The 11,658-nt window shown below is 44.3% G+C and overlaps 1 long non-coding RNA gene across 1 annotated transcript in view; it reads right to left on the minus strand.

Moving 5' to 3' along the window:
• Nucleotides 1-2,271: 2,271 nt before the first annotated feature.
• Nucleotides 2,272-11,658, minus strand: part of LOC110329288 — a 19,143-nt gene continuing 9,756 nt past the window's right edge. The window contains exons 2-3 of the long non-coding RNA XR_002380914.1: nt 6,539-6,702; nt 2,272-4,757 (exon numbers count right to left, since the gene is read on the minus strand). This is a non-coding gene — a long non-coding RNA (uncharacterized LOC110329288). The remainder of the gene's footprint in view (nt 4,758-6,538; nt 6,703-11,658) is intronic.

Raw genomic sequence — 11,658 nt, forward strand, 5'->3', positions numbered from 1 at the left:
TCCCCCACTTTGCTATGAACTGGAGATACTTTCCACATTCCACTTTTCAAACGTCACTATAAATTCTTTAGGTCACAGGAGTGAAATTAAACATCCTGCCATGGGCAATGAGAATCGAAACTATGACCCCTAGTCCCGGGTGCAAAGCCCAGCTTCACTGCAGGCCAGTTCCAGATGAAGTTAAGTCCAAGCTGTAACGTTCCCTTTACCATTTTCATGGACAAAGAAAGTTCATGACAACTTTAGAGGGGGAAATGGCTACTCTGTGTGGTACTAAGACATCAAACTACAATTATTATCAAGGGTTTGCTAATCTATTTAGGATTTTAGAGTATCTCCTATCTAATCTTATCATACAGCACATTTTTGGCTAAACACATAAACTAAGTATGTATCAATACAGGTTTGAGGGTTTTTTTGTTGTTTGTTGTTATTGTTTGTTTTGGTTGGTTGGTTTTTTGGTTTTTTTGAACTGCAGCAGCAAACCTTGGACATGTAAAAACATGTAAAAACATGTTACAGGATAGACTTCAAGAGCAGCTGGAATAACCTCAGATTAAACCTGACATCTTCTCAAACAAGCACCTTCACCCAGCAGGTAGCACTAAAGACTGAACTGCTTAGGGAGAAGAACAAGCAGGAATCACATAGAGCCCAGCACACAGAGCAGGGTGCATCAGTGTCTAACATACAGAGATGTGGATTTCATAAATTCCAAACAGAAGCAAGAATCCCTTTCCCTTCCTTCCTCCAGCCCCTCCCTCTCTCATCTCCCACCCCGCTCCCAACAGGGAACGAAAATTTTGACCTAAATTTGCTAGCTTGTTGAAAACGATTCTATCTTTCTTGTTACAAACTCATTTGAAGTACAACTGTAGAATTTTGAACTTAGAGTACCAAAAAATATCTTAAAAGAATGGATTTTCAATCATTTAAATTCACATCGTATTTCTTTTCCTTTGTCTATCTGGTGTTCAATGATTAAAAAAAAAAAAAAAAAAAAAAAAAAAATCTAGCCTAAAGCTAACCAGTGATCTGCCTGGAAAACTTGTCTTAGCAAGCTAGGATAGAACCCCAAACCACCACCAACAAAAACAAAACGAAACGACAATAGCAAACCAATAGCCTCACCTCTGACACAGAAGAAATATATACAAGCATTAACTTTATACAAACAAGGTTGAAATGGGTGGGGTCCTTTTATTGATGTCCAGTTGTCACTGTCGTTGGGAAATGTTACCGGCAGCTTGCAGTGTGTGTAGATGAATTAGGATGAGTGGAAGTGCTGAGTAATGATGCTACGTTCTGTATACCAGCTGTAAACGAAGGCCTGAAAACCCTGAGCCATGTACTTGAACCGCTAAAACCAGGGGGGAGGGGAGCCCAGAAAACTAAGAGAGAAACATGTTGAGATGGGAAATTAATGAACAGAAATGGCATTCAGGCATGTCAAAGATAAAACAGATTTAGTTTTTGGAAAGAGATCTAAACCTAGTAAACAGGGCCAAGGCTCATGAATTGCAAAAATTACATCATGTACAATCATTTTAGCAATAAATTTATTTTAACCATCGATAACTAAAGGTGGTTATTTTAGGAGAACAGAGTCAATACATTTGTTTTCCTGAAGCAGGCAGGGGCAGTATTGTGCTACTCCTGAACTTCATTAATATTCATTAATTTTTAAAGCACTTTGGTTAGCTTTGGCTATTATCTATACAGATATTTTGCCCTTAAATAAAAATAATGACAATAATTTCATTATTTAAAATGTAACTAGCAACCCCCCCAAAAAGACTACATTTTCATTAGTAAAGTATATATTCATTAGAGAGTATATATTTTTTCAAAGGATTCTATTCTAATTGAATTCCTGCGGTAAAATTCCAATAACCAAACTGACTAAAATAACCTAAATGTAACCAAAATTAAATTCAAAACACTTTTTAAGTCTTTTTTTTTTTTTTTCAAATGATCTCCACTTTCAAGAATACTATAGTTGACCCAATTACCTGTGACGGGACCCCGTTGTTTGCCATTCTTCTGCATTGCACCCCCAGTATTTCATAGTAGACTGTCTTCACAAGTCCAGTGCCTCCCATCCCCAAAGAATCCAGTGAACGAACAGTTAGTGATATTTACCTTTCAAAGTAACCAAAGCCAGATGCGCACAGAGCTCACGTCGCTGAATAAAGAAATTGTTTCCTTGTGATCACTCTTGAAGGAGAGACAGGAAACTGTGGAAATTATCCTAGTGAAACTAGGAAATCGAAGACAGAAATGCAAACTAGTTTTATTTGTAAATAAACCCAACTGTATGAACCATGCATACCTTATTCTGCTAAAGCCCTTCAGCCTTTGTAAATCAGGCTTTTTACACTGTGACAGATTAACAACCAGGAGAAAATATTCCTGCATATGGAGTCATAGATGGAGTCCTCCACATCGCCTCGATTCACAGCATCCATTGTGATACATGTCGAGTCACATTTGTAGACTATGAGGAAATAAATAAGATTAAGATATAACCTTAAGAAAAGAAGTCTGGATAATTGAAAATTTTTGAAGCAGGGCCAAATGGGGAAAATTCACTCTAGAGAGCAACTGTATATTCAGCAAAACACATTTTCCCCTGTGCTTTGGGTGTGGCTTATATGTGGGGGACCACGTATGTGTAAGGGAATCCTGCCTTATGATTGGAGTTAAATCTATGTATTTGTCGAAAGCAAATTCCAGTCCTGAGAGAGGCCTTGTAGTGGCTATTCCTCTTACCCAGAGTCTTTAGGTTGGCATTTTGTCCTCCCTGGTTCCTACTTGCTTTGGTTTATGTCTGAGGTAAGCTGAGCTCTGGTGGCTAGTACAACTTCCCTGTTTAGGTTAGTTTGAAAAACAAGGAAAGTGTCTTCTTGTTATTGGAGATCCATGCCTACAGGCTAATTTTTCTAAGCTCGTAGTCATTAAGAACAGACCAGCAAGAAGGAAAACTTAGCTCTGGGCTAAGTGGATGTGGATTCAACTTCCTCCCCATTCCAGCAATGGTACAGTTGGATAATTCTCTTCGGAGATGTTTATTTCCACTCAAATTTATTTTTGAGGACAGGGAACAATACTGCTGTCGCCTCGGTGGATACAACTCCAATTCAAGGAGCCAGGCTTTGGTTTGCCCACTGTTGAGACACTGGGCCCTTGTAGTTGCCCATGTATATAATAACCTTGGAAATGGGGGTGGGTATCACCCCCATTATCTAAGGTCCTGGATTTGAATGCAGTAGCTCTAGCCCTCGGAAATTAAATCCAAAGTCAGAATCAGCAACTCCTTTCATCAGTCCCTTGCTGGAAATGGAAAAACTGTGGTGCCCACGCTTCGAGAAGGCCCATTCCTCTCAGTTCTTTCTGGCCCACCCAGCATCTGAGGATGGACTGTCTAAACGTATGGAAGGGAAAAGGTTAATCCCAGATGCCCTGTCCACTCCTCACCACAGCTTTGGGGGAGCACTAAAGCATGTAAGTGGGGAGCAACTGTAAACCACAAATACCCAAATCAGGTTCCTGGCAACTTAAACCAAAGAGGAGAGCTGAGAGGGCTCGGACTCTGAAGTTTAGAGAGCTCGTCTTGGTATCTGAACAGACCCACTAAGGACAGACATGGTCATATCCCAGGATTCCCCTTGTGTGGCAGTATGAAGTCTCAAAATTCATTTTATGACCTCAACGCCCTTTATTCCGAAAGAGGTTTAAACGTCCTGTTAAGAGTTTTAAATGCACAGTGGGCATAAGGGGGGGCGTGGGGAGGCGCTCTTCTACTTTGCCTGGCCACTGCTTTGTGGTGGGGCTAGGATGCAAAGCCACCTTCGCCCAATTGGTGCAACCTCAAAACAAGCGGAAGCCAACAGGCTGCAGGACCAACCTGCCGCTCGGGCCCCAGTTCTCTCTGAGAGCCCTCCAGCCTCCAGCCCCAAGTGCCCCGCACTGCCCCCCGCAGCCCCTTTCTCACTGCCCAAATCGGGCAGGTCCCTGCCCCCCAACACACAACCCAGCCCCCTAGAAACCCACAGTCGCTCTCAGAGCTCACCAGCAAATTCCCAACAGCCCCCCAGCCTTTCCAGGAAAGAGAGAGGGGTGGGGAAAAAAAAAAAAAAAAAAAAAAGACCATGACATCACGGGCAGGTTTATTTGGGTTTGTTTGTTTGCTTGTTGGCTCGATTAAATACTCGTGGAAGGTGAACGTACCCCACACAGGAGAAGTTTGATGTTGACAAACTTCTGGTGGCAGCGAGACTGTGTCAGCACAACTTCCGGGATAATGAGAGCTGCTTTGCAGGGAGCGCGGCAGCGGCGGCGGGAGGCTGCCACAGGACGGAACAGCAAATGCTATTCAGCCCGAGCAGTTTCAAGCCGCCCGAGCTGGGGAATTACTGTAGTCGAGCTTCGGCTCTTACCACCGGCGCTGGATCTGGGCGCGCGTTAGGGGGGGAAGCTGCAGGCACAGGGCGCCGAGAGGGGAGCTTTCCAGTTACTTTGCTCCTTGCCTGCACCCGGCAGAGGCTTGCAGGCTGCGTGGTAACTGCAAACATCTTGTTCCCTGCTTCTTTGGGCGGCTGCCCTGGAACCGACCAACTTTTCTCTCCCCCCAAAACTCCCTCTTTGTTTCAAATAGGACTCTCCAAAATTTATTCTTGGGAAGACTGACAGCCGGGGTCAAGAAACAGCTGTTGAAGTTAATGTTTCTTCCTCCCACTTCGTCTGATGGTTGTGCCCTGCCAAGACAAAGTGAGAGGCACTGCCTGGTGGCTTCTTTAAACAGACATGCATTTAGCCACCCCCCAAAAAAATGTTTTAAAATGAGGCGGGGAGGGGCACGGGGGCAGTATATTTTTCCTGCCTCACATACAATCTGATCAGAAATGCAACAGCATGTGTCCTTCAACTTGTGCTGATTACTTGCCGAAAAGATGCAGCAGATTTTAGTTTTGAGCACTTTGGGCATTAGGGGTGGGGATGGAGGTAGCCGTGATCGGCACTTTACATTTTTAGTAAAGGGGCAATTTTTTTTCCCTTCGGGCCAGACCCACTTGACCCTCTAAGAGACAGAATGGCCTGGGAGAGGGAGAGAGAGAGTTTCACTCTTCGGCAAGATGAAGTCACAGTGGAAATTTTAAATTGTTGTGCACAACCAGAGCTGGCATAGAACTTGACCAACCATTTTTATTTGGAGATGACCATAGCCTAGCTTAGGGTGCTATTCTGTCTTAATAGCTTTTGGTTCTTCTTTCAGACCAGGTCTGGCTCCTCTTCCTTTCCCCAACACAAGTTGGTCTTTACCCAAAAGGTATTCTAGAGCAAGGGGGCTCTCTTCAGGGTGAAAGTGGACTGGGTAACCCTGCCTCACTTGGCATTCAGAGAGCTGAAGGGTTGTGAAAGGACTGCTCAGGATTGTCCTCCTGAGTTGCCATGCCCTGGCTGAGCAGTGATGTAGATGGGTGAAGGGGAACTCCAGTTTTCCCACCCCAGAGAACTAACCACTCTGCCACCTGGCTTGTTCTCAGTAGGGCTCGTTGGGTCAGATCCCACGAAGACTTAAAAGGCTCCCCCTTTTCACCAGGCTATTCCATCACCACATGGCAATGCGGCACCATCACAAACTGCTATTGCATCAGCCCCAGGGATATTTTAGGAAGCTCTCAAGCTGGGTCCAGCAATGCAGGCATCAGGACCGCGCTGCCAAAACCAGAGCGGCTGGACAGGTGGCCGCAGTGCCTTCTCTATTCTCTGTCAACCCTGTGCTCTCTCTCTCCAAAGCAGGCCGGTCTGCTTGGGGGCTTCCTACCCCTCTCTCCGCCTGGATTCAGACCTGGGAGGAGATAACCTATCAGCCACTCCCTTTGTTTTTCCTCTAGCCCCTTTGCTGTGTTCCAACCCTTCTTCTGGCGGTTCTCTCCATTTCTGCCCATCAGGAGCACTCCCAGAGATCTTTAGTAGTATTTGTTCCATACTATCTGCAAATGAACTGGCTATCCTCAGTCACAGCACCATACACATAGCCTCCAGCTCAGGTGCTTGCACATCACAGGCTGTTTTGACCTGCGTGAGCTTTCATCTCCCCCTCACCCCACCCCCCACCCCCGCGCACCCTGACCCCAACCATTTCCCTCCCAGCTTGTCTAGTACCGGGTAGTGGCCAAGATTCAGTAGACCCCGAGTTAGCACCCTGTTCTCCTGGTCTCTGCTAAGGCGATCCAGGAGACAATTGACTTAAATTCCTTCTGTTTTATCGTTCTTCCTCTGAGAGACCAAGGCTCAGCATTTAACAGGGCTGAAGCAGACCCCCCCCCTCTCATTCTGGGGTTGTAATTCTCTATTGCTGGCTCCTGTAGTTTTATTATGGGCTCCCTTTTTCTAAGATGGCAGACACAAACCTTTAGTGTGGAAGCCTGAAGCCTACTCTTAAAAAGGGCTTCCTTGTGTAGAAATGTAACCTTAGGGCAAAGGAGGCCCAGCTCCAAGAAAGGCACATTATCCTACCACTGGGAGCACAGACCTGAGTCTAACCTCGGGATGGTTCTAAGGGCTGCAACTGTGAGCCTCCAAGAGACAGCGAGCCTTCTGTCTGAAGATGGGGTTGCTGTGTTTTGGTAGGTGGGGGGACAGGAGAGGGGAGCCATGAAGGTGGGGTCCTTCCCTGGGCTGTCCAAGGAACTCTGCCTGTAATCAAAAGAAAGAAATGTGCTTTAATGAATGACTCCCCAAATCCAAAAGTTCCGAAAGTTCTGATAACTCTATATCTGAGTCAGGGCATCCCAAGGTAGGTAATGTTTGCACTGCTTGTCTGTCCTTAGCATCCCAAGTGGGATGGCCCTGAACCACTCTGAGGATCTTGTCTGTTTTTGATGGTTTGGGGTTAGAACAATTATTCCAAAGGTGACAATGAAAAGACACAGACTCCCAATTTACCACAGAGAATATCGGATTTAAATCAGATAGTGTCATTAAGAGATTCACTGGCTGAGTCTTTTTCCAAACAGATCGACTGTGAACGAAGTATGGTGAGGTCAAGAATCTAGCAACTTAAGTCCGGAGCTGCTTTTCTCCCTGTGTCTTTTAAATAACCACTTACTCTTTCAAAAGCAATGATCACCACACCGTGGCTTATCAGATGGACATTTTAGCATTAATGGTCTCATGTAGACAGGTGTAAAACTGGAAGGCGGGTGTTTTCTCTGTAGGAATTTGGGCTGTGCCTGGGTTAAGGGAAAGCAAGATGGATCTAGTGAGAGACGATGAATTTGGGATCAGAAGTGGTAAGAAAGACCTGAGTACAGTTCCCATGAAATCTACATTAGATATGGGTACTCGCCCTCATAGCCCCAAGAGCTGGAGTTATCAGAAGTCAGCACCGGCCTCTAGTCCATGCTTTTGAGAATATTTTCTCAGAGAAGGAAGATCACGGACAGTGAGGGAAGTAGAAAAGAGGACAGTTCCTCAGATGGGATTTGAGATTGCAGAAGGTGGACAGAAAGAAAGATGTGCCTGGAATTATCTGCGCCTTTTTTTCTTAAGTGTGGGCAGGAGTTTAACTGGAGTTAAAAAGGCTCCCTGTTATGTCTTGTTTGGTTTCTCCTCCAGCCACCCCATCCACACTCCAGTTCTGGTTTTGGGCAGAGCTGTAATTGCCCTTTGTATGGGATCACATGAAATCCTGTGCTGGTTTGCTAATGTGGGAAAATGTCTACTACAGAGGCGAAGACCACCAAACTAGTTTCATTACTACCCAAGGTGCACTTAAATCCAGCCCTTTAGTGGTGGGCGACTGGCCCAGCTCACTCTTCCATGGTGCTCATTAAAATGTTATTTACATTTTACAATATGGTCTCAAGCCATGAGTTGGGACTTTTTTTTTTCCTCTTGGCAAATAGAAAGGAATACTTCTGTGACATCGGGGCTGCAAAGTTTTAACTTTTGCTATGGTCCTGCTGGTGATTTGCAAATCAAGGTCATAGCCTTTTGGAGGGAGCTTTCTCAGATTCCAGCTCAGAGAAGTTGTGAGGGAGGCAAAACAAACAAGAATTCCGTGCTCACAGACGTATGCTTACCAGCCAAAAATATTTTGACTTTTACTTTTCTCTTAGAAATGAATTTAATGTTTATCAAGAGAACAAGAATCATGAATGCTGAAGAAAACATGTCTCCTGCTCAGAACCTGGATGTGTGGTGGAGGTACTTCCCTCATGCCCACCATTATGGGGCCACATGTCCCACTCAGTTTGGGACAAACCATGTTCTCTAGATTCTTATCTCAATAAGTCAAGTCAAATTAACATTTTAATGATGTGTTTCTGGCCTTTTTTTTATGAGAAGGATAAGTCTTTTAGCATAAAGCAATGAAACTAAATATGTTTTTAAAAAACATGTATATAAATGTATCTTTGCTGGCTATGGAAATTAAGTTTCCTTGAGTTCTGGGACAGTAAAGAGTTTGCGGAACCTATAAAACCATAGGATGTCTCACCTGTCCAAGACAAGCATTAAGAATTACTTCAAGAGCCAGTTTGAGAAGTTTTCCCTGATATCCTTGGGAAGTCATTTCTCAAATGGCAATAGGCCAAACATCTAAGACCTCTGGAGATACTTGACATCTTGCCATGTGCCATCACAATCAAGTCCTAGATGCAGTATTCTCGTCCGAGTTTCCCTGACTGCCGGTAAGGGGCATGTGTGGAATACTAAATGATACAACTTGGTGTTCTGTGAGACTCTAACACGCCTAACTACGTTCTCAGGGAGACAATATAGGGGAAATGCATCAAAGACAGCATCACCTTTCCCTTGTCAATTGCCTGGTGATACCTGGTGGAAGGGCCACCTCCCTCCTGTGGCTTGTAATTTCTGAGATGGTCTGTCATGGCTATAGGAAGCTCTCAGTTGAAAACAATGAGCCCTTTCTCAGCATCACAATGGTGGACCACAAGGTCAACTACAGAGAATTTTTTAAAAGAAAAATTTAAGAGGAAGCAACCAACTCACTGACCCAAGAGAGCTTTTATTACAAACTAATAATTTATAATTTCAGACTCTGGCAGTTACCCCAGACAGTCAGCTTACCAAGGTGCGGGCTCCTCTAAACGAGCATGGTAATGCAACACAGTGTTTGAGGTCTTTCTAACTGACATGTAAATGTTACCTTGATGTTTCTGTTCAAAGAAGGTATACTACGCTGCAGATACATTTGTATATATGCAGCATCTTCAAATATATTCAGAGGCCATCAACTTCATACATCTAATTTAAACTTAAATATGACTAGAATTATACAGTTATCTAAATATAATCATACATATTCATAAATGCCACCATTTTTTGGTACTAGGGCTAGTATAGTAGTTAACTCATTTGTTTGTTTTATTTTTAAGACCATTTTCCCCAAAGAAATAAACATAATATCTGAGGATTTACAACATATGTGACAAATAGAGGCACTATCAGATTTTTCTTAAGAAGTAAATATCAGGTGGATGGTCAGGCCTGCTCATTAATCAAACACTTTTTTCTTAGATAATCATTCTTAGGATCCTAGTATTGGTTCTACCCTGTAAATTATCATTTCACACAAACCCTTGGGTTGTCTATAAAACATTATGGTATCCAAAACTATGTCCTTACATTCTCAGATATGAGAAGATACAAAGACTTTGTACTTAGTATACACAATTATTTTCATACATGTTGAGGACATTTAAAAAAAAAAAGTCTTTCAAAATAGTGACTACAAGGAACTTTCTTTAAAGGACAGTATTTTTATTATTCCATGTACTACTCCAAAAGACCCAGAATGGCCACTGTACAGAGAATGGGAGACTGGAGTGTTCAGGTGCTAAATGGGTATTTGCTCAGGGATCATATCAGAAGGAAAGGTGGAAAGATCACAAGAGCAGAAGGTAGGAGCTGTCTGCTGTAAGATGCATTTACTGGCTGTGACTGCACAGTGAACCATGAACTCACAGCAGCTACAAAGCCTGTACGAGAGCAAATCACCCAAATTCCAGGCATGGGAGGGTCTAGTGACTGAAAATGGCCCCCATAGTCCCACAGGGAGTGGCACTATTAGGAGGTGTGATGTTGATGGAGGAAGTGTGGACCTGAGGGCAGGCTTTTGGGCTTAAGAAGCTCAAGCCAGGCCCAGTGTTGCTCTCTCTTCCTGCTGCCTACAGATCCACGCATAGGCACTCACAGTTCCTTCTACAGCATTAATGAGCTAAACCTCTGAAATGTAAGCCAGCTCCAATGAAATGTTTTCCTCTGAAAACGTTGCCGTAGTCATGGGGTGTCTTCACAGCCACAGAACCCCAGCTAAGACAACGGAGGAGGGATCCATGAAGTTCTATCCCTAACTGATGAGCTACTGGTGATGGACAAGGGAAGGAGGGCTTCGGGGATGAGGCCCCGGAGGCTGCCTAGGCTCCAGTAGGATGTGCGTGTAGGCAGTACTAAGTGGACTTCATATAGAGCACATGAAGTTGGAAAAGAAACATGATAGGAAAAATGGGGGAGGGACAGAGGAGGGAGAGAGGGAGTGGTGGGGGAGGGGATGATCAGAACACTTTTCTGTGCACATATGAAGTTCTCAAAAAAAAACAAAAAAAAATATTGAACGCCTCCAAGAAGCAGTTTGTTTTCACTTTCGAAAAGTGAAGTGACAGATAACTGATTTTGTTTTTCATGACTGTGGTGGTGACCTCAAACCACTCTTTAAACTAAAGTGCATCTCCCGTGAACTAACACACGTAACAAACTTTGACTGATGAAAACAGAATTTTTTTAAAGGACCACTTTGTAATGGTTCCCCTTTGGAACAGATCACAGCTCTAAGTTGTGTTACGAAGTAGGTAAGCAGCGCTTTCCTTGGATGGCTAATAATTTAAAGAATAACTTGGCACAAGGGAGTGAGTGCCACAGGTTTGGCATGCAGCGTGGCCACAGTTGGTGCGTCAATTAGTGTACATAAACACTTTGTCCTCCGTGTGATTAGAGCATCCACTGTGAGCCCACCATTGAAGTTCCTACAATGGTAACTTCTCAAAAGCCATTTGTTACAGCTAAGTGCAGAGGCCCACATCGCTGATTCTTTGCTGGAGACTAGAGAACGTGTCACCCAGTTAATGCTCTTCAACTCTGCCCTACAGGAATCGTTTCCAGGAGAGGCAGGAAGACCCGAGCGAGCTAGTGGGAGCGCACAGCGGTCTTGGCAACCCGTCATCCCGGAAGCCCATGCAGAGTTCGTGGGTGGTGCTCCTGTTTGCCAGCCGGTATTACCTTTCTCCAGATTCCATTCCCACAGCCTGCTTCCTCTTTTCTCTTGGGCTAAACTGCCTTGCAGAAAGACCATGTGAGGATCACCCCTAGTCTGACTTGACAAATGAACACACCAGAACAAATTAAGAAAGAGCATGTGCTCTGGAGGTAGAGATCCTGGGTTCAAATCCTGGTTCCATCCTTGGCAACAGAGCAACACTGATTAACTCTCAAGTTCCTCATTCTTAAAATAGGGTAGAGATTAAAAATACTAACATGCAGCCGGGCGTGGTGGCGCACGCCTTTAATCCCAGCACTCGGGAGGCAGAGGCAGGCGGATTTCTGAGTTCGAGGCCAGCCTGGTCTACAAAG

This window comes from Mus pahari, chromosome 11, assembly GCF_900095145.1.
Source record: "Mus pahari chromosome 11, PAHARI_EIJ_v1.1, whole genome shotgun sequence".
In the NCBI taxonomy this organism is placed as follows: domain Eukaryota; kingdom Metazoa; phylum Chordata; class Mammalia; order Rodentia; family Muridae; genus Mus; species Mus pahari.